This window comes from Melospiza georgiana, chromosome 24 (assembly GCF_028018845.1).
Source record: "Melospiza georgiana isolate bMelGeo1 chromosome 24, bMelGeo1.pri, whole genome shotgun sequence".
Lineage (NCBI taxonomy): Eukaryota > Metazoa > Chordata > Aves > Passeriformes > Passerellidae > Melospiza > Melospiza georgiana.
Window position 1 is genome coordinate 4,738,003 of NC_080453.1, and position 22,564 is coordinate 4,760,566.

Here is a 22,564-nt window from a genome sequence, read left to right on the forward strand (position 1 = left end):
AATCTAAGCAATGCCAGAAATTCAATGGGAGGCTTGAGAAAAGATGACTCAAATTGAATCAATACCTTGAGCTGCTTCCTTTGTCCAGCAGTTTATTATGATTCTGAAAAATCCCTTGCTTGAAATATTTTACAGTAATTCCAGAAGTTGGGCAGGTGCTGTGTTGGGGAAAACGGCGAAAAGGAAAGAGGGGAGAAAGTGCAGGAGGGGGGTTGAACATGAGAATTCGTAAATTAAATTAAATTAAATTAAATTAAATTAAATTAAATTAAATTAAATACCAAAAACAGTTTTAAAGTTTGGGTGGGAGTGGAAAGGTCAAAAACTGATAAAAATTTTCACCCAGCTCAGCTTTGCTGGGTATCCAGGACAGGATTTGGGGCGGCGATTTACACTCTCCCACATCGCTTGGGATGGCACCAGCGAGGCACAGGCACCGGGCACGGAGCAGGGAGTGCCCCATGTCCCTGTGCCCCTGTCCCTGTGCCCCTGCCCCTTCCCTGCAGCCCCCTGCTAATGACCCAGAGCAGCTTGGGCTGGGAATGGCTTCTCTTTCTGATATGGGATCAAAGAGGGCTCTGGAGCCGCGAATCCCTGCGGGAGGACGAGGGGTCGGCTGGGATTAAGGCGTGCAGTAATTTGTGAAGGGTAGGAACAGAAGAAATGAGCTATTAGGGGAAGGATTCGTGGCTGGCAGGATCAAAGAGCAGCAGTAGGAAATGTTTAGAAGGCGCTGGGAACAAAGGGAATTCAAAGCCATATGAGCCTATTAATAGACAGAGGAAATTTATTAACAGCGGCAACAAATCAAGTGTTCAATAACTTCCTAAATTCTGACTTTGCAGAGAAACCAGATCGCTTTTCTTAAAGCTGATGAAGGACTTGCAAGACTGCTATTAGCCAAGAAATTTAAACCACATACCCCAAAATAAACTGATATTTTACACCTACAGCCAGATAACCCAAACACTATCATGCTTGAAGTGTTGACAGAGGTGTAAAGCAAGCTTTGGAAATACCAGACAACAGCTGAGTTGAGCTATTGTGACAGCCTGAAATCAGATAATTATGGGTTGTATATTGATATTAAGTAATAATTAGATAATAATTTCATATTAGAATAATAGAAGGATTATAAATATATACTTAAGCTTGGTGAGGTGTTAAGCAGCAAAGGTGGGGAAGGATCAAAAAAGCAGCAACTCGGGGGAGAAATTCAGGGTGAGCAAAGCAGAGCTGAAGTGCAAGGGGTGCCTCTGTAACAGAGGGGTTTTAGCTTAAATTTGGGTGTATATACTGACAGGAATGGGTACATTTAAGCAGGACAGGGGGTACAAGCCCTGGACATGGCACAGTGACACCCTGGCACTTTGGACCCAGGCTCGGCATCAATCTGGCGTGTGGAAAAGATAGAAATAGTTGCAAAGAGCCATGAGAAACAGGAGAAATAAATAGTGAAATAAATATAGAAATAAACAAATAAATGAGAAAATGTGTTCTTTTGCCTCAGGAGGATATTTGGGGCTCACAGGGGCTTTCAGAGGGCAGCCTTTGTCAGAGGGTCTCTGTGCAATTGGACAGGGAAAGGCAGAGCTGCCTGCAAATGTCTGGGACATGAGGCTGAGATTTCCCACTGCCAAGAGAGCATTCTGGTATTCACAAAGGTGATTTTCCAGGCCATGAAGTCTTCAGAACAAAAATGGACTCTTTTGGGCAAATTCAACAGCTGGTCTCAATATGAGATTGCTTTGGGAAAGGAAACTTATGGCAGGCCCTGCAAAGTGATCTGCTGATTGTTGGGGCTTTAATCTCTGTAAATAACCTTTTCCTCTGCCTTTTTGAGGCATGGGGAGAAGATTCCCATCTCCCCTCTCCAATAAAGACGTCAGGTCAAAGAACATATCTATGAGAGAAGCAGGAATACTGGGTGCACATGTTCCTTTAGATCTTCCTCCTCTACATCCATCCCTGTGCCCTCTTATTCACCTTTTTATGAAGTATCAGATTCAGGATAAAAAGGTCACGGATCAGGGGACATTAGGCTTTTTCTTTCAAGCAGAACATGCTCTATATTTTCATCCATGCCAGACTGAGGATCAATCTGTGGCAGAAAACAAAGTTCATTAATGGGAGCACTGCAAATAGTGGGAACCAGCTTAGGAGGACATTCAATGCCAGATTGCTGCAAGGCACTAATGAGGGAGAAGAAGGGAAGACAGCAGGAGGTTTTCTTCCCAGCCACATTGCCTCATATCCCACTGCACCCTCTCCTCCTGCAGTGCTGCTCCAGTGTGTCCAACACCCTGACCATCAGTGCCCCTCTGAGGGTTCCCTCCTGGCTGTTCATCCCCAGGAGCTGGCCCAAAGCAGGCTGCAAATGTGCTGAGCTTTCCTGGCAACGCTTCAGAATAAATGGCAAACCATTTCTGCAGCTCGTTTCCATTGGAATATTAATCAAACTGAAGTCCTGTGGTGCTCATATGGATGTCATATGTAAATCCACTGCTCATTCCAAATTGAAGCCAATGGAGAAATTTCACTCCTGTCTCCATCCTGCAGCTCTGAGCTCTTGTGCATTTATTCCATTCATGAAATTCTGTTTACTGTGGACATGAGGGAATACCAGAGTTGATGACACCCATGAGAAGCGTTGGTAATACTTGTGAATTTATAGAGAGGGTGCTCAGGTGCAAGGCTGAAGCAAATACACTTCCATGTCCTACTTCAGTCAAGGTAGGACTGCTCCACATCCTAAAATAGAAGCCCTCACCAGCATTTCAAACTGTCCATCCCTCAATGTATTTCAGAACAAGAGGTTTTCCAGGCCAGTGCCGGCCCTCAGCAGTGGTCAGTGTCACCATTCAGAAGAAAACATGAGAAATCTCCAAACAGCAGCTCTGGAACAGTTTCAAAGAGTTTCCCCCCCACACTATTAGAAATCCCACCCTGTTTGATGAAGTATATGCTTTTATTTATAATTTTTTGGGGGTGAGAGACAGGCAAATGCAGGTTTCTTTTGCTCTCAGAGTACTGATCCCTCTTTTCTCCCCTTGAGAAGGGAATCAAAGAGCTGTGAACAAATTGGTGGACCCCAGAAGTTAGCTGCTGATCAGGCAGAAGCTCCTTTGGCCTTGGGTAGGACTTTCAGCCTTGCACAAACTGAACCAAGTCCAGCATCTGAACCAGGACAGCGTGAGCAGCTACAGGGTGTCCCTGGCCTTCAGTGCAGTTGTTCCCTGGGGAGCACTGCAGCCCTCAGCCCATCAGAGCAATGCCATTCACTCCCCCAGAGGAAAAGGGAGGAACACAGGAATGGGCTGAGGTGGTTCCAACCCTTCCTGAAATGCTGGGTACTGGTGGGAAGGTCCCACCCTGGAGCCTTTGCCCACCCTGTGCCTCCCTGGCTGGCACCAGGCATGGCAGGGTGCAGATAAACCACAGCTTGGCCTTCTCTCTGTCACAGATAACAAACCAGTCATGCAGGAAGCCACACATATCACAGAGCTTTCCAGACTCCATCAAGCCCTGTCCACACCAGGGGTGTTTTCCTTCTGATCTTCTTTTGACCTAAAGCACTCAAGCCTCCATGGAATCTCCCAGAACAAAAAATCATTCAGGGGAGACTCCTACATCAGCTGTGCTTTGGAAATTGTTCAGTGCTTTCTCCCTGAGAAGATGTGTCACACATGTCTGTGTCACTCCAAAGGTAGGTAGGAGAATATATAGGAAAATATATTAGGAAAAAACTCTTCCGTGTGAGGGTGGTGAGGCCCTAACACAGGTTGCCCAGAGCGGGCAACCCCCTGGAAGTGTCCAAGGTTGGACAGGATTTGGAGCAACCTGGGACAGTGGAAGGTGTCCCTGCAATGGCAGAGGTGGCACTGGGGTATTTTTTCCTCTTCCAACCCAAACCATTCTGAGATTCTATGGTGTTTCCACTGCCCCACTGGAATACCTACTCCCAGAGTCCTTTAGCCTCACTGACCACTCACCTGAGGATAATAAAAGATGTGAACTGAATCTCCAGACCACAAGAATCACTGATTGCTTGGGTTGGAAAAGCCCTCTAAAATCAAATCCAACAGTTACCCTGGCACTGCCAAGGCCACCACTAACCCACGTCCCCAAGTGTCACATCTATGTGTCTTAAATCCCTCCAATGACTCCACCACTGCCCTGGGCAGCCTGTGCCAGGGCTGGACAACCCTTCCCATGGAGAAATTTTTCTCAATATCCAATCTAAACCTCTCCTGGCACAACTTGAGGCTGTTTCCTCTCGTTACCTGGGAGTTCCCAAGCTAAGGGGTGGCAGAGCATGGTTTTGGGGTACCATGTGTTGGCTTTGGTGGCTCTACAGGACAGAGAAGGTCCCCAGTGAGGTCCATCTCTGGTCAGGGGACAGCACCAAGGATGCTCATGGGGTCAGCTCGCACACGGTTCCCTCCACATGGAACCTGGAGATGGTACATGGTACAACAGAGGCACAAGGGATCCTTTTAGCTTTAGGGAGTCACAGGGGTCTTTGTCTGGGGGGAATTTGGGGATACTGAGTCCTCAAATAGGGACTGGGGCACTGGGGCACCCACTCCCAGGTCTGGAGATCATGGTAGGGGTCTGCCCTGTGCCCATGTGTCCTGGCTAGGCAGGGGAGTCTACCCCAAGGCTGGGGCTCAGGGGAGAGCAAGTCTGTGCTGTCCCAAGGGTCCTGGGGAGGGCTGGAGAGGGCTGTGCCCAGGCTGAAGATCACGGTGGGGGTCTGCCCTGTGCCTGGGGGTCCCTTGAGGGCACAGAGGTTCCTCCCCGGCACGGTGAGGACACCGCGGGTCTGCCCCGTGCCCAGAGTGCAGGTGGGGACCGGGGTCTGTCCCTGCCTGAGCACGGTCCCGAGCGGGCATGGCCGGGGCGGCCCGCGGGGCTCAGCTACAGTGGAGGGGTTTGTGAGGGCCGGGCCGAGCGGAGCCGAGCCGAAACGGGCCGAGCTGAGCCGAGTCGAGCCAGGACGGGCCGAACCCAGCCGAGACCGAGCGGAGCCGAGCCTTGCCCGAGCCGAGCCGAACCGAGCCGAGCTGAGCTGAGCCGAGCCTTGCCCGAGCCGAGCCGAGCCGTGCCGAGCCAAACCGAGCCGAGCCGAACGCAGCTGAACCCAACCGAGCTGAACCGAGTGGAGCCGCACGGACCCAGCCGAGCCTCTCCGAGCCTCGGCCGATCAGCTGCCGAAGCGCCGGCGCTGGCCGGAGCCGTCCCGGCGGCGGAGGCGGCGCGGGGCCGGGCCGGGCCGGGCCGGGTCGGGTCGGGCCGCCGGTCCCTCCTCCCCGATCCCCCGCCGCTCCCCCTTCGCTCCTTCCCGTTCCCTCCCGTTCCCTCCCCGCCTCCCTGCGCAGCGCGAACATGGCGGCGGCGGCGGCGGCGGCGAGGGACTGAGCAGCGCCAGCGCTCGGCGGCCGCGCAGGTGAGCGGGCGGCCCGCGGCGGGCGGCTCGGCCGGGCTCGGTCCGGTCCGGCCCGGCCGGGGAAGCGCGGCGGGGCTCGGGCGGGAATCGGGCCCGCAGCCCGGCCCGGATCTCATCCCTCCTGTCAGCGCGGCCCGGCCGCCGCTTCCGCGCGGTGCCCGGGCCAGGGGCGGCTGTCACCGGCCGCACCTGCTGGTGCCCGTCCGGGACCGGCCCTCCCGGCGGCCGGGCAGCGCCTCGGGGCTCCCCGGCCCCGCGGCTGCCCGGCCGGGCTGTGCCTCCCGGGGAAGCCTCTTCCAGGGCTTTGTTGTTGTGCCGGGTGTCCCCGGGCAGGGCCTCGGGCAGCCGCGGTACCGCCTCGCCCCGAGGCCTCGGAGCGGTTCTGGGGCCGGCCGGAGCTGCCCCTTCCCCGGCGTGTTTCGGTACCGGCCGGACGCTCCCGGCAGGGAAGGGAAAGCGGGACCGAGGTGCAGGAGGTGGCCCTGTCTGCGAGCTGTGCCCGCGGGGGTTTGTGCCCTTCGTCCCCCGTGAGCCCTTCGGGGCTCGGTGACACCGTGCTATCACCCCAGTGTGTGTGTGGAGCTAGTGCCCGGTGCTCCGAGCAGATCCTGCTGCTGGAGGTGGCATTGCTGACCCCAGGGAGAAATCCCATTATACCACCGTGCCTGGGGGAAAGCTGCGCCTCCTTCGCAGCCGCCCCGAGCCCAGCTGGGGTAGAGCTGGGAGCGAGACAAGATTTGAGCGTTTCGTGCACAGCGAGATGTTTAAAAATAACCCCGGTGACGGCTGGCTCCTGCCGCGCAGGTTTAATCCGCCAGCTCTTTGAAGCTCCCGTGTAAAACTGTGGCAGCACTTTGGAGTGTGGATGACTGAAGGTAGAGCTGGCAAATCCGAGCAGGCAGCCTGAGTTTGGGATGCGCTGAGCAGCTTGGCTCCCTTGGGCCTCGGGTGGTTTAGGTTCAGCAGCTGAACATGAAACTATTTCCATGGGGAGCGTCGGGATGTGCAGACCCAGCTCTGGGGTCTCCGGCTTGGATTTTTTGGCTGAGTTTGTGTTTACTGTTGTTGTTTATAGTAAACAGCGTGCACTGAGTGGCTGGGAACAGCCATGTGGTCGCTGCAGTTCGCAGCCAGTAATATTGGGGGAAAATGTTCTCCCACCTCGGTTCGCTGCGGGCTGGGCCTCCTCCTGTCGCCTTCCTCTCTTACTCTCAGCTTCTGCTGGCCAGGCTGTGCTGTCCATATGTGTTTGCTGGGAATATTGGGAGCGTGGGATGGTGGTGTCATTCCTTGTGCTTTATTTCAGGCACTGGTATGTGGCTTGGTGTTAATATGGGGAACAAAACTCGGCTCATGGGGGTCTCAGCTTGGGACAAGCTGCCGTGGTATGCAGCCCTGCATGTGCTGGTGGGTAGTTCAGGATGTGCCCAGTAGATGGTATGAAAATGCAGATGGAAATCAGGGAGTCCTTTACAATGGGCACCAGGGAAATGCAGGTATTTCTGTGCTATTTAAGGTATTTATTTAATTAAAAGTTTGAGTGTGTTCTGTTTGTAGGAGATATGCTGAGTCTTGGTGCTCCTGATTTGGTATTTACATCTTAGCATTCAACAATTCTGCATCTTGATTATCTGCTTTTCTTGGGGCACTTCTGTGGAAACCTGATGAATTTTGCAGGACAATATGGTGCCTGTAAATAAAAGATTCTGTTAAGGTATTAAATGATGATCTTATTCATCAAGTAGCTGTGCTTCAGTCTAGACAGGAGTGCTGTGGGAGTTGTGTCCCTGCCCTATGTCTAATTTAAAGGAATGTCTGAAACTGTTTGGTAGACTCAGACATCAGGTACCTCCAGAGATGTCCTGGTTGTTTCCCAACCCTGGGTAAGGTCAGGTAGGCTTCTAAACCCTTCCTGAGTAATGATTCTTCTTTTAAGCTCTTCATGCTGGCAATTCCATATCCTGTACAGGTGGTGCATGCCAACACTTAGGCCTCCCCATCATTACAGAGATTTTTCAGGGTTTTAATCTAAATCTTTGTCTTGCACTTTAAACCTGTTCTTTTTCTGATGTACAGAGCTCACGAAGAGCACATCACTCCACTTCCTACGTCTGCATCTCAGTTAGAAGCATTTGAAGATTTCTTTACCCTCTCCCTGAGCTGAGCAAGATCAGTTTCTCACTTCTTCTCACATGGGCATGTCAGCCTTGCTGACCTCTGTCTCTGATTTGGGTTCTGCTCTCATTCACACTTCACCCAAAGTACCGTGGTCAGTCAGAGCAGAACTCTGCAGAGCAGTTGTAATAAGCTGGGCCCAAATGACCCCGTTTTGGGTACATCTCAGCATGTTACATGACAAGGAATGCACATCACATGTTTGCACTGTGTGTTTGTGACAGGGCTTGGTGTGCTCGGTGAGCTCCTGTTTGCAAATCTGGAGTAGCGTGCTATCAACGTGAGCTCAGAGCTGTGCTGAGTTAAACCTTGGTGTGTTTGGGGCTCTTGTTTGAGCTGTAATGTTTGCATCTTCCACCCTGCCTTTTCTCCTTTTCCTTGCCTGCTACTGCAATTCAGTTTTTGCAATGAGACAAAAAGATTTTGAGTCCTTTATGCATCCATTTGTGCTTGAGAAGTTTCCTGACAAGGAGGGATCCCTGAGAAGTGAGGGAAGATGCATTGAGGACAGAGCAGCAACTCTGGCTGCCAGCTTCTCTTGTCAGGTGGTTAATCTCCTGCATATATATAATTCAGAGACATGCCAAGGTAAAAATTATCTCCACAAGTGAACTCTCAGTGTAGCAGAACTGTAGCTCTGACCCCTCCTTCACCCCAGCACTACGTCCGGGTGTAGCACCTGCACTCCAAGCTGGGACATAAATGCTTCATCCCACTTCATTTACAAGATAGCACAGCCTAATCCTAAAGGAAATGCTTTTTCTGGCTTTAATACAGTTGTAAAAAATCCCTTTCTTACCCAGCTTAAATATCCACCAGTGGAAGCTGTTATGAAACATTTGCACTATGTTTAACCAGATAGTGCAAGTCTGAGAGCAGCAGGAAGCAAAGAGATCTTCCCTGTGTATCACCAGGTCTCACTGGGCTTGGAGTGAGCAAATCCAGTGGCCTGAACAGTGGTGTCAGAGTGGTGGGGACACCTGAGCCCTGGAGATCAGCACCTCCTCCTCTTTGCAACGCTGTGCTCGTCCTGGGTGGCAATCTCCCTTAGCAGGACATTTCAGAGGTGGTTTCAGTTGTGAGCAGAAGGAGAGATCAGTACAGGGACATCACTGCAGCCTGGCTGGTGCTGAAAGCACTTAATTCCCAGAGATCTCTATTTTCATTCAATTCCCTTTAAAAACAGAGTAATATTTACCTCTTTTACCCAGGTTTCTTACACACACCACCTCTAGTAGATTTAGACACAGTGATACACAGTTTGCAGTCTTCACTACCAAATGTTTCTGCCTCTCTAGCAGGGATTTAAGCAGAGTTTGTGTGTGCCTCTGCTCTCACTGGGCTGAATCTCACACTTTTATGCAGACTCATCCTGAGCAAAAAATCAAGAATTTGGCTGAGAGCTGAAGGAAAAGATGAATGTCTGTTTTGCTGCCTCTGCTGTTTGCGTGGCAGCCTCGTCCAACAGGCCAGATGGACAGGTGATGTCTGGGGAATGAATCTAAAGCACTTGGCTTCCTCCGAGCTGCCTTGATCAGCAGAGGGACGTGGCCCCTGCAGCTCCACAGGCTGGTTGGTAATATGTCACTGGAGATGAGGAAGCAGAGCACAGTCAGTGTGGTCATTGCCAGCACAAGGGAGCTGACGTGGGAATTCAGGCAGGGCTGTTTTTCCCTGGCACAAGTTTGTGCTGCTGCCGCTCTCCATTTCTTGCTCAGAAGTTTTTTTTTCTGTTTGTTTTATAAATTGAATGGTGTTATCACCAGTCAGAAAAGAAACTCCTGCTGGAGGTGCCTCCTCCCAGCCAATGTGCTCAGAGTTAGCCAGCTCCAGTTAGCTTGTACATTTTCCAGACTGCCACAGTGGGAGCAGCCCAGAAACCTCCCTGTGGCTGGGGTTTGTTTTCAACAACGGAAACTGTAGGAGTAGATGGCAGTGGAAATTTGCAAACCCATTGAATTTCCTGAAATTCTTCCTCTCTCCTGGCCCTTCCAGGTCCTTTCTCCTCGATATTGTGGCAAGGGAACAAGTTTGGTTCACCCATTTCTGGGGTGACATCTGCTGCGGTTTGCTTGGGGGTGGAGGGAAGTGGGTGCATCCTTCTGATTGCTCAGGGTGCTGCTGATGTTTGACCACAGGAAAAGATCCTGCCAGGAAAAATGGCTTTTGTGCCTGGGAAGAGCTGGGGGACACTTAGAGTGTTTGAGTTCAGTGTTGGCAGAGGCTGCACAGGGTGAAGCCCATCTGTGCTGCACCGTGTGAGGTCGGCTGCTGCTTGCAGTCCCCTCATGCTGGAACACCTGCTGCCAGTGCCTGCCCAGCTTCCATCTGCTCTGCCCTCCCCTGTACAGGGTGTCCCTGCTCCTGGCCTCCCTCCCTCACCCTTCGGAGCAGCCCCTGCCTCCTCCCCCGTGCTGAGCCCTCAGCGGTGGGACGCGTGTCCAGCTGTGTGTGCGGTGAGCGGGAGGGCAGCCTGTGCTCCCTGCTCCCCCTCGCTCCCTCCTGGCTGCGGGAGCCTCCCTGGGCTGCTGCCAGGGCCTGCCTGCCCTCCCTGTGTCCCTGCAGCTGTGGCCAAGCCAAGCCAAGCCAAGCCAGGGGCTGCACACACCGTGGGGGACACGGATGAGCAGCAGCTTTAGGATGGCTCATTGTTATTGACAACCTTACATGTGTATATATCCATCTTAAATATTCAGAGAGTTTTCAAAAGCAACCCACATATAATCACTGAATTCTGACCTGTCTACAGCTAGTAAAAGCCAGAATTTCTGCTGAGTTATGCTGGACTTGCATTTCACTTCCAGCCACTCCTATGATAGTTAGAAGGAATTTATTAACTTCTGGAGTTGTCTTCTTCATAGACAATCACTAGTGGATTGTCTTCTTCATAGACAGTCAGTACTCTCAGTGGGGAGGGACTTTGGGGCAGGAACCCAGGCTTGGCTCTGGCTCTGGGTGGCACAAAAGGTCCCCACAGTGCAGTTGAATGTCCTGATAGCAGCTGGACTGCAGAGGTGATGGCTCAAGGTGAGGGTGGCTACCTGAGCTCAGGCTGAATGCACTGGGGGAGCTCTGCAGAGTGCTGGCATCTCCCAGCAGTGCTCACTCACTGCTGCAGGGCCCCTCGCTCCCCGTTTGTGCCTTTCCTGCCCAGCTGCAGCACATAAGGTAGGAGAAATTTCTGCTCTATACTCGTTAGTTAAGTGAAGGAGTAGAGAGCAAGCAGAAGAGCTGATGGAGTGTGATGTGGACTGAGGAGGAAGTTGTACCAATTCTGCTTTCTAAAAATAAATCGAGTGGCTGTTCACACATCCCAGAGACTGCTGCTCTCTGTACGCTCACTGTGGTTGCTTTTTTTTTTTTTTTTTGGTCTTTTTACAGCAAATCTTAGATGCTGCAGTCCATTAAAATTGTGCAGTGGCTGTGTGATCAGGGAGGTACCTATGCAGAAAGTCTTGTGGTTTCAGTGTTTGTAGAAGTGACCTTGAAGGATCACCCATACCTAATGTTTCCTGGAGGTTTCTCTAGGGTATTCTAAGATTTCCAGTGATGGTGATTCCTACTTTCCTCAGCAATTTACTCCAGTGCCTGACTATTCTGAGATTAAGGAGCTTTGCTTGATTTCAGGCTGGTATTGCTGTACTTTAACCCAATCATTTTGATATTTCACATTCTCTTCTGGCAAGCTACCAAGAGAAGAAAAATGCTGTAGTGCTTGTTATGTACAGTTGACATTTTCCAGAGGATATTGGCCAGTGGTGAGCAGCAGGTGTCACTTCCATTACCTTGCTGCTCACCTGGAGCCCTTAACTCTTACCACAAGTGGGGTAAACTGGCTGACCTGGCTTGTCACTTGGCTCCTGAGGTCATTTGTCATTGCCACAGCCCCACACTGGAGGTTTTTACGGTGCCACATCTCCTCCAGCATGGCAGGAGGTAGCAGGAGGCAGCGGCTCGCTTGATGGTGAATTGCTGTGCCTGGAGAGGGCAGGAGGGCTTTGTTTCCCTTGGGCATTTCCGAGCCCTGCACTGTGAATCTGGGCAGTGCCACTGTTGTTCCAGCATTATTGGAGGGGTAGCTACCTCCTCTTCAAAGTTTTATGACCTTTTCTTAATGGAATATGAGGAAAGTCCATACTTGGATGAAACACAGTGTAATAAAGAAAATACAAGTAAGGATGTTCTGGCAAGTCATCTTGAGACAAACAGTGACAGTGACGAGGCATCCCTGAAATCTCTTGATGTTAAAATTCCCCCACCAGAAAGTAGTGAGTCTTTAAACGTGCTTGAATCTGAATGTGGTGAAACAAACTCTGCAGCAAGATCTCTGTCCTGCTGGGGTAAGGGGTTTGTTAGTGTGCACAAGGAAATGCAAGTGAATCCTGTCTCAAAGAGGATGTGTCCTGTAACTGTGGTAAAAATGGATTCCTCTATGCAGGCTGCACCTTTTAAAACTGTTTTGCAGTTTTTATACACAGGCCAACTGGATGAAAATGAAAAAGACCTCACCAGACTGGCTCAGATTGCTGAAATCTTGGAAGTCTTTGACTTGAGAATGATGGTGGAGAATATTATGAATAAAGAAGCCTTTTATTGGGGGGGGGGGTTTGAATCTTGGCTCCTTTTCCATCACCATGAGCTTTGGTCACATCTTGCACACTGCTGGCAGAGTCTCCAGCTATATATATATATATATGTGTGTGTGTGTGTGGTGGTATCTGTTCAGCATTATCCTGTGCCTGACCAGAGCGCTCAGTGTGTTCTGGGGCTGCTCACTTATTTCATATTGTTGTCAGCTGGAAAATCTGTAAATGCCCTGTGATATTTTATGGCTTTATAAGCTGTACAAAATGTCCAGCAGGTACTTGAATGCCGAGCAGATAGAGTCTGTAAGAGTGCCTTGTTTTCATTAGCTCCTTGGCAGACACTGAACATACTTGCAGAGCTGCAGGATGGACTTTTGGTTGCTTGTGGTCATGATTTGGGTTTTTTAAAAAAGGGCCTCACAGGATATTTTTTAGTTGTCCAAACTCTTGGCCCTTCAGGAATGTAAAGCAGCCTAACAACTTTTTCATTACAAAATTAACAGCAGTCTGTTCAGGGTTTCCTGCAGGAGCTGGCTAGTGATTTTTCCTCTCTGGGAGTAATTCTCCTGAGCTAACATTTCTGTCTACATCTAGATTGTTCTTTCTTTTGTTATTAAAATTGAGTGTAATTTTGATGGGCATGTTATACTTTTTCTGTATCCAGACTTTGTACCCAGTAGAGGATATTTCAATTTGAGTAGATACATAGTTTTGAATACTGGGATTTTATCTTCTTAAATCACATATGAGACCAGAGTTATACACAGATTAAAAATAGCAAGCAGTAATTAATACCCATCCTCCTGGCTCTGCTGGTTTCTCTTGACATGTTGCACTGTAACAATTTCCTTTCTTTTTCCTAAGAATAGATGAATTAATATCTCTCTACATGAGTGAGAAAATAAAATAAAGATGTTTGTTTCCTGCCCTGGCACACCATTCCCTCGGGGTACAGTGAGTTTGAGGAGCTCTTCTCCTGGGCAGCCCTTTGCCTTGGCTGGGCTGGAGCAGACCAGGCACTGGGAGGAATGATGCTTTCACATCCTTCCCTCCCCAGACATCCTCCTTTCCCTCTCTCAGGGCTGGATTATCTCTGTCTCAGTGCTCCAAGCAGCAGAGACTGACTCCCCTTCCGCTCCAACAAGGGTAAATCCAGGTTTTGTGGCTCTGCTCCATACCCTGAGGGTTTGGAGATTTTATCTTTTTCATTTCTTTAGCAGATGGGGCAGATCAGTAGGAACTATTTCTCATCTGTCCTTTGTTTGCATAAGAAGAATCAGCTGCTGGAAGGGTTGGAGGGGAGTCTGGCTGTGCTTCCTGCCAGGGAGACCCTGAGTTTTGTCTAAGGGTAAATTTATATATATATATACACACACACATTAAAGGGGTTTTCTCTGAGAGAGCAGGTTCAGGAGGGTGGAGGGAGTTGCATTTGGAAGGTTTGGGCAGGTTGGATGTTGAGTCAGGGACAGGGATTTGTATGTGGATCTGTGGAGGATTCAGCCTTGAGTGTGACTGGAGTTGTGCCCCACTCCCTCCTCCCCTTTGTCATTAAGGACGTGTTTGTGTTGGTGCTGGACCTCAGGAAGGTAAGAAATGCTTAACTCCATGGAAGGTCATTCCTTTGTGCTGGATGAGGAAAGAGAGCACTTCAGGCACTCCAGTAACATCCTCAGCAATTGCTTTGATGCCATGTGAGGCTTGAGGATGAGTTTTCATCCCTGTATTTTCCCAAGGGATATTGCTAAGCATTCCATTTAATTGTTGGGGTTGGTTATAGGAGGAAAGGAGAAGGAAAATGTAATTGTAGGTGTATGTAACCATCATCATCCCCCATGTCTCAGTGTTTAGCTCATTAGAGAGTGGTGATTTTGTCCCTCACCTTCTCTTCAGGGCTGGTTTGTTCTCCCTGAGCTCTCATTTCCCTCCCTGCCATTTCAGTGGAAACCCTTGCCCCGTGTGTCTCTCCCTGAGGATCACCCTCCTCCTTCGTGCTTGTGGGATACAGGGTACTTTAAAGGATTGGGTCATCTCCTTCCCCTCTCTTTGCAGAGTTTTCCTCATTTACATTTCTGTTGTGTCCCCTAATTACCATCCCTTTGCTTTTTTATTCCCCCTCAAGCTGCCTTTCCCTGCTTATGGTCTCCTGAGGATGTTCTGCTGAAACTTTATCAAACTTACATGACTAGAAATAGTTAAAAATTTCTTTGAGGAATTCTCACATCCTGCTTGCAGCATCACTGCACAGTCTGTCTTGACATTTCCAATAGAGACACAACTGGAAATCAGTCCTTTCCTTCTGGATTGCCTCCTCTTTCTCCTTCCATAGGAATACATTGTCCTCCTATATCTTCCATCCCATAAAGAGATGGAAGATAATAATAAGATAATAAGAGGACTTATTTTTTAATAGAGTCCAGTAGAGAAGTAAGGATAAAAGGTTGATTAAACATGTTATACATACATCTACTGGTTGTCAAATAGAGACCTGTGAAGAGTTTACACCCTGTAGCCCTTTCTGGGGCCACATCCATCACCCCTGTAACTGCTGTCTGGGAAAGCAGCCACAGCTGACTATGCAAGGGGGGCTGTATTGGCCTGTCTGGGGGTGATATGGAAACCATGCACTGGTTTTTAATGTACTCCTGTTTAAATTCTTATTTAAAGACTTTGAAGCATCCTATTGTGTGCTTTTGTGAGGGGTGACTTTGTAAGTGCCCTGGGCAGAATCCCATTTCAAGGTCTCCTGGAAAAGCCATCTGCTTTCAGTAATAGCTCTTAGCTTTGGCATGTGGCTCAGTGCAGGCTGAAATTGCCACAGTGCTGCAAAACTTCCTATACTGCCTGCATCAGTTTAGGCTTCCCACTATGCCTGCACAGGCTGGTGCACCCTCAGGGTGCCCTGCAGCACCAGGTTCACCCTCCAGGTTGTCCCCAGGCAAGGGGGGCATGACCCAGCACAGGAGTGTGGGGTGCACCATGTCCTGCACCTCTCCATGTTCTGGGATTGCCATGAAAGGAAACTCAGGTACTGCAAACCCGGCCTGTGGGCTGGTTCCCAGTCACCTGGGTGTCAGGAGATGGGCAGAATATGCCAGAGCCCCATGTGTGATAAATCTTCTCTACTTCAAGTTGTCCTCAGTGGTTTGGGTACACTGCTGTGCCAGTCTATAACCCAGGCCATTCCTCTTCTAAAGTCAGGAGACTTTAACTTTTAGCTATCTATGGGGGTCCTGCTGACACAATATAGCTGTGACACAGATGGTTCAGTGTTAGAAAGAGCAGCCTTGGGCACGCAGATTCAGTTCCTTGTTTTGGTATGTTCTTCCCATACGGCCCTGAAGTCCAGCAGTGCTTTGCTTTTCTATGTGTAACAGGCACTTTACCTGCCCAAAAAGCAGATCTCTGTGTTGAGTTTTGTTACAGTGCATTTGGGAGAGCTCTGTGGAGGTACAGTCAGAAATATCTCTTCTTAACACCCAGAAACAGAGATCTGCAGCTTTTCCCAAAACTCCAGAAGAGTCATGGAGAGTGTTGGTGGCATCTTTCACACTGGGATGTGGGACATGGGCATTGCTCAGCTCAGAGGGAGAACCTCAAAGTGACTTCAGCAGTAGGACCAGCCATGAAGGATTTGCTGAAATAATTCTGAAGCACAGTGAAGCTTCCTCACCCCCAGCTGTTACCACAGGGGATTTGTGTGATTAGATAAGGTCTGTGCCACATCAGCACGAGTTCCAGGTGGGCCTGTCCAGTGGGGGAGGCAGCCCAGGCCTTGGCTCCAAGCTTGGACATGGTCCTGTCTGGGGAGGAGCAGCACAGGATGCTGTGAGTGCTGTGAATCCCTGCCCATGTCCATGGGGTTGGAACAGGAAGATCTTTGAGCTCCCTTCTGACCCAAACCACTCCGTGACTCCCTGTTCCCTGCATTAGGTTTTGCACTGGTTTCTTTCTATTGGAGTGGGTGGGAAACCAATACCCCTCTTAAAAGCAGCTCTGATTTTTCAGCAGTGTGTGGACTTCTCAGAGCAGTCGAGCCCTGTGGGGAAGATGAAACAGGAAAGCCTTATTAATATGATTGTCTGGCAAAAGATTTTGAGAATATGGAAACTCTAAGTGAGATTGAAATGAAAGCAAGCTTTGAGATCCCTCAGTTACTGAACAACTGGAAAACAATGGCAGGGCCAGCTGAAGGTGATCCCCTTTGGATCAAACAATCCCCTCTGCTTGCAGACAGGCCCAAGGCTCAGAGCAGACCCTGCCAGCTTGGCAGAAGGGCCCAAAGAGGAGTTTTTAGGGTTTAAAATGTAACCCAGTGTGGGAATGTAATGATTCTTCTAGGCTGTATGGAAATGCTGTAGGATTTGGATCTTGTACTAGATTGGTTAAGTGAGAATGAGAATATTCTAATTCTCAGAATTAGAATATTATAACACAGAAGAAGATTTATGATATTGTAACAGGAACCTCGTGCTCTTACCCTTTTGCTCTCTTTACCTCTCTCACCCTCTCACCCTCTCTCCCCCTCTCTTCTCTCAGGCCTGCTCTGAGCTGTGGCTGGCAGCTCTCAGCAGGGCCCTGCACCCAGGCCCTTTGCAATAAACCCCGAATTCCAAGACCAGAAGAAGATTTATTGTATTGTAACGGGAACCTCACCCTGTGATCCTCTCTTTTACTCTCTCATTCTCTCTTTCCCACTCTCTTTATCTCTCTCTCCCTCTTTGGGGCCTGCTCTGAGCTGTGGCTGGCAGCTCCCAGCAGGGCCCTGCACCCAGGCCCTTTGCAATAACCCACAAGTTCCCAGCCCTGGCTGCAGAGATCTCTGCTCTCTGTCCATCCCGACCATCCTACCCCCATCTCTCCTACAGATCCCCATCTTTCCAAGGAGGATTTTTCCAAGCAGGGCTGGAGTGCTCACCCCCCTCACTACAGAAATGGCAGCCACAGAGCTGTAACTCCCAGCTCATCAGTAAACATGTCTGTGCTGAGAAAATTCATCCTGTTAAGGGGCTTCCTTTAGCAGACTCAAGTCAGATTATCTTATTTGTCTTTTATTTGAAGCCCTTTCATCTCTCCATTTCTCTCAGCCTGGTATCCTGTTCCTGGAGTGTGCCAAATATGTTGTCTTGATTGCAGCCTCTTCAGTCTTTGTGGAGAGCTAGGTCTGCTCACAGTGATACATGTCAGAATGTTTTTGGTTTGATCCTAGGCCCATGCTAGTTTTGTTTGGTTTATTTTAGTTTTGTTTTTTGGTTTGGGTTTTTTTTTTTTGTGTGTGTGTGGGTTGGTTTTTTGGGTTTATTTTTGCATAGGAAGGAAATTTTTATTGAAATCTTGCAAGGTTTTATTTAATTTCCTCCACAGCTATGAGCAGTGGTAGCTGTTGTAGCTTTGCTCACAGTAGTGGTTCCTCTCCCTGGTTTTTGTACTCACCCTGAGAGTGATCTCTTGAGTCTGACTCAGCAGTGTCTGGTGGTCCAGCTGCCATTTCCTGGGGGGCTGACCTATTTCCTCTCCCCACCAACCTGAAGGTGTTCAAAAGGAAGTCATAAAATCAATATTTTCATTGTAGAAACATGGTCTATCCAAGTTTTTCACGTGTTTTTGTCTTTTAAAATATGTAATCCCATGAGACTTGGCTCAGGGGCTGAGGAAGTGTTTTCCTTGTGATCACATCTTCGAGACACCTCAGTGTGTTAACACAAGAATGTGTTTGTGAGGAGCCTGTCATGAAGTCTGGAGTTCATCAGTCCACTTCTTACATGATAGAAGGATAAAATTAATTCCAGAGAATGAGAGAGGTTGGAAATAACAAAAAATCCTTCTGGTAGAAAGAGGAGTAATGGTTTACAGCCATCAGGTATTTCAGATCACACAAGGGGATCAGTGCTGCAGATGGAAATACAGCATTCATTGTACAGTGTTGCTTAGAAATAGTCGCTGGTGTGAATGTAAGGGCTCTCCTGATCTCATGAGGGGATATGCTTCCAGAGGTGCTGTATGTTCATCAGCCTTTGTTTGGAGCTGCCAAAAATGTGACTTTGCACAGACTAGGAGAAATAAAACTCCAGTCTTGCTCAGGAGGATGGGAACAGGGAGGTGGAAGGAACTCAAATCATTGTTTAAGATAAATTCTGACTCACCTTTTCAGACTTGGAAGCTGATCACTCCTGAGAGTTTGCTCCAGGTTCCACATAAGCATTCATTTGGCATTTTGGTTAGGACTCCTTGTGTGCACGTCTGGCTCCAAGAAGGCTGGAGCTCAGTGCTGGGAGCTGGTCTTTGGCTTCTGCCCAGGAAAGGGGTCAGTAAATTGGCTCTTCAAAGCATACCTTGACAGCAAAAACTGGGGTTTAGACCAGCAAAAGTTCTGGTGTCCACAGGTCAGGCAGAAATCAGAGGAGCCAAGTCTGGTGAGAAAACTAAAAGAGGAGTCAGATCGTGCACTGACATTCCTCTGATTTCTCAGGTAGGCTGGAAGTGCTTTTCTTTCTGCACCGTAGATATTTAAAATGGCAAAAAAGGTGTTAAATGAGCAAGCAGGCTGAGTTTGGAAAAGGTTCTTCCCCTAGAGGGTCATGGAGCACTGAACAGGGTTCCGGGGAATGGTCATGGTTCCAAGGATGCCAAAGCTCAGTCTGGAAAATGCTCTCAGGGACGGAGTGGGATTGTTGGGGTGTCCTGTGTGGGATCAGGAGTTGGAATTGATGCTCCTTATGGATCCCTCCCAGCTCAGGATATTCTGTCATTCCCATTATCTGCTCATCATGTGCCTGATTTTCTGCACTGGATGTGCCTGTATCACACAGGGGCTTCCAGAATGGAGCTGAAACGTTCCAGCAGGGAGGCTGGAATGGCAGCACTGCCATCACCCGTGACAGGCAGGAGCTTACAGGGCTGCCCTCACATTTCCTGAGGGAATTTGTAAGGGACAGCTCTTTACTGCTGCAAACATTGATGGGGTTTGATGGAAACATCACTGTGGAGAAAACCTCAGCTGAAGCAGAGGTTACCTGGGAGGGATTTTTAGTGGCTGCAGTGATCGTGGTGCTCCAGCCCTGTGCTTTTGTGGGGAACAAATCAATGACTGCAGGCACTTTGCATCATGAGAAACTGTCAGGATTCTCTTGTGGCAGCCCCATGGGATTTCCAAGGAGCGTCATTCTCACAGTCCTCTGTCAATATGCAGAGTTTCCCTTTTATTTGCCCTGAATCCTAATCTGTGGGTATGTATCTGACCTAATAAAACCATTTTCCAGCCTCACTGCTGGTGGTTTTCTTCCTCTTGTCTCTGAAAGCCTCTGGCCTGCTGGCAGTGCCATTGTCCAGCGAGGTTTGAAGCTTGGCACTCTGTCAGCAAACCTTCAGGTTCCCTTTCAGTCAAACATGGGAGTGCTGAGATCCCACTTGGACTCCATCCCAAGGTTCACCATAATCATCCTTGTATAATAGGAAGTCCAAACAACCCCAGGAAATAATTCAGATGTGACTGGTGCCTTGAGTGGAACAAAGAAGTGCCTGGAAGAGACATTAAGAGCCTCAGCTCTAACTCCTTTGATAATTATGCACTCTGAAGGAGCAGAGGCTTTGGAGATAAAGGGATTACATGCATCTCATGAGGTCTGGAAAGATGGGACAGCATCTTCCATCCACATTTTCTCATTTTTGTTTTACTGATATTGCAGTTGCCACATTTTGTGGAAGAATATTGCAGAGTGGGCTCCTCTGTAACCCTGCAGTTGCCTTCCAATCTGGCACAGGTAAATTGAATCTGACTGCCCTTAGGGATGAGCTTTTGGAAGAGGCTGTTGGCAAGAGCAGTGGGGGGAGAACTTAATTAGATTAAGATGCATTTCCACAGTGTTGCTGAAGGCTGTGCAGTGCTGGAGGAGCTGGGGATGCCCTGGGCTGCTCTTCCAGCCCTGCCTGCCTGCCTGAGAAAAAGGAAAATGCGTCAGAGGTGTGAATCTCAGTGTAACTCACCAGGCAGTGAACAAACCATGTCCTGAGCTGTGTCCTGCCCCTGGCTGTGAGTGGGGTCAGCAGCCTGGCAGCAGGGCAAGGCTCAGCTTTTCCTTGCCCCAGCACAGCAGCTGAGGCAGTGATGTGGTGGGCAGGGTTTGGCTGGGCACCAGCCTTCATTCAGCTCTTGGGGCCTGGGTACTGATGGCCCAGGGGTCTCATACTTTGATACTCCTACAAATTCTGCTTTGCTTTTCAATGTCTGTCATTTCTAAGGTTACTCATTTACTTCTCTTGATAACTTCCTCCACAAGGAAGTTGCATGTCTATTAATTTCCAATGAACTGTTCCTTCTCCCTGGTATATACTTGGGAGTTTTTTACTTTTGTAGGTTTGCTCTGCTGCACTGGGAAGGGATAATTTGGAGTCCCCAGTTCTCTCTCTTCATGCTACTCATTATTTTATATGCCTCTCCTGTGGTCTCTCTCCTTTTCATTACTAATCAGGTCTAGTCTTTTCAATCCTCCTTTGTGCGATAGTTTCATTTTACAAAAGCTGAACTAGTTTCTATCAGCTCAGTTGATGTGATCTTACTCATATCAAAGGTGTTTAACAGCCGCAGTCCCGTGTACTCACTGCAAGCTCAACTTAAATTGTGTCAAGTTCTGTGCTGCTTTGTGAGTGCAAGTGGGAATGTTTGTTACAGCTGTCTTTAAATTTAAATTTGGATGTTTTAAATGAATTAAATATGAACATGAATAATGCAGCTGGTAACTTAGCCTTTCTGCAATTAAATGCAAACTTTTTCATTTTGTCTCTGTGCTTTCAGGTTTTGCTATGCCGCAGTGTTTGTACTGACTCTGCTGTCTTGTAGGAGTGATGGGGAACTAGAGCCCATGACAGTTCAGTGGAGCCCTTGGCACTTTTGATATCTTGGTGAGTGAAAGTTGTTTGAAATTCTGGGAGAGGAACTTCATCTGCTACTAAAGGCAGCAAATTAGTTGGTCTTTTTTACGTTTTTAAGGTAGCATCCTGCTGAAGTGAATTTGCACATTGATCTGTCCTTTCAGGTTATAAATTCTGGAAACCAGCACTCTGTAATGCTGTAGTTCATCCTTGGGAGATTATCTTGATCTCCACAAGCAGGAGAAACAGAGCTTTTGAAAACAAGGGGAGTTTGAACTCTGGTGTGCAGCTCTGTGCAAGTGTCAGGCTCTGGAGATGGAGCATTGCAGCGTGTGCTGGGCTCTGGAAATCTCAAAGGCTTTATTTGATGCAACAGTAAGATTGTGTCCTCTGTGCCATGGATCCAGCCAGCAGGTCCTCATCAGGGGCATGTTTGTGCCTGAGGTGATCTGGAAGATCTGTCTCTGTGGGTAGCCTGGTTTTCCTCCTTGTCTGTACCTTCTGCTATTTATTACCTTCACATTTTTTCAATCTTCAGTCCCTGAATGGAGTAAAGGTCACATCCATTGGTACCATGGTTCTCCTGTCCACAGGTGCCTGTGGGCTTGTCTGTTCTGCCTTTGACTTTCTTCTCTCTACACTGAATTCTCCTCATTGGGGCATTTCAGCCTTGTCAAAACTTGTAGAGTGATTCCCCTTGCCATGCAGTGAGATAAAGTCCCTGGGTGTTTCAGGCTGGAAGGAGCTTTCAGAGGTTGTCTGGTCCAATGCTGCATGCAGAGATGGGCTGACTTTGAAGTCAGAGTCAGGTACAAGGTGAGATCAGGCTGGCAGGGGAAGGAGCTGCTGATGTTTGGAGTATCTCCAAGGGTGGAGATTTTACAGCTCCACTGGGCAGCTATAAATTACAGTCAGTGGAAATGATCAATTCCCAAGCCCTGTGTTAGTAAAGCCCAGGGGCAGCTCCTGTCTGTGCTCCCTGTGACAAGGGAGTGGCTGGAGCTGTGTCAGGGCAGGGTCAGGCTGGATGTAAGGAAAAGGTTCTTTCCCCAGGAAATGTTCATGACCCTCAGCCTGCCAGAACTCCAGGAGCATTTGGACAACACTGTCACACACCCCAGGGTGGCACTGCTGGGGCTTCTGTGACAGGCCAGGAGCTGGATTTGGTGATCCTTGTGGATCCCTCCCAGCTGTGATTGTACAGGGTCTGTCTCCATGGCTGAAGAAGGGCATTCCTGCATCCTAGGGCAGGAGCTGTCCCTGTCCCTGTCCCTGTCCCTGTCCCTGTCCCTGTCCCTGGGATGCAGTGAGGCTGATGGCTCCTGGCTGTGTAGGTCCAGCTGCCCCTGGAGTTTGCATCATGGAGTTTGGCTCTGCCTCTTCTCTAGGCATTACATGGCTCTGAGCACTCCAATTATTTTGCTTTTTTTTCCCCCCTTGAGTTATGATTTTGCAGGATTAACCCACGTGTTGCTGTGCTGTGATG

The 22,564-nt window shown here is 49.1% G+C and overlaps 1 protein-coding gene across 5 annotated transcripts in view; it reads left to right on the plus strand.

Moving 5' to 3' along the window:
• The first annotated feature begins 5,343 nt into the window (after nucleotides 1–5,343).
• SCMH1 (Scm polycomb group protein homolog 1) overlaps nucleotides 5,344–22,564 on the plus strand; it is a 64,541-nt gene continuing 47,320 nt past the window's right edge. For 4 of the 5 annotated variants that reach the window (XM_058040235.1, XM_058040238.1, XM_058040237.1 and 1 more), the window contains exons 1-2: nucleotides 5,344–5,449; nucleotides 21,002–21,108. The gene's annotated coding sequence lies outside the window, so the exon portion shown is untranslated. The remainder of the gene's footprint in view (nucleotides 5,450–21,001; nucleotides 21,109–22,564) is intronic. The other variant, XM_058040236.1, reaches the window with a different exon arrangement.